The following is a 392-nucleotide window of genomic DNA, read 5'->3' as shown; positions in this document are numbered from 1 at the left end:
AAAAAATATAACAAATATCTAGAAAATAAATGTTGACAGGATATTGCTATCTAAACAGCATGTACAGATTGGTGTTTGTACATTATAATTGCCTGTGAGTGCACGTTGGATTATCTACATAAGGAGCTGTCTCAGCTGGCTTATAGCCTGGCATTCTCCATGTTTTACAGGTTTATAATGAAATATTCTTTGTTTCAAATATTCCTGGTGTACCCTTATGGCCTGTCTGAATAATTTCAAATAATTTATAACTGAGATCCCCTTTGCTGTTCATGTTGCTTAAATTACAAAACCTGTTCTTCTGGAATAAGTGTTGATAACTGTTTTTCAGTGTAAAGAGGATAACAAGGATAGTTTATGCACCCACAATTCTCAGTGCACCAGCACCATTG

The 392-nt window shown here is 34.7% G+C and overlaps 1 protein-coding gene across 1 annotated transcript in view; it reads right to left on the bottom strand.

The window, feature by feature from the left end:
• Positions 1 to 392, bottom strand: part of LOC104911035 (transient receptor potential cation channel subfamily M member 5-like) — a 6,586-nt gene that overhangs the window by 1,505 nt on the left and 4,689 nt on the right. The window lies entirely within an intron of this gene.

The sequence above is a fragment of the Meleagris gallopavo genome, chromosome 5 (genome assembly GCF_000146605.3).
Source record: "Meleagris gallopavo isolate NT-WF06-2002-E0010 breed Aviagen turkey brand Nicholas breeding stock chromosome 5, Turkey_5.1, whole genome shotgun sequence".
In the NCBI taxonomy this organism is placed as follows: domain Eukaryota; kingdom Metazoa; phylum Chordata; class Aves; order Galliformes; family Phasianidae; genus Meleagris; species Meleagris gallopavo.
This window is presented reverse-complemented; position numbering and strand designations above follow the sequence as displayed.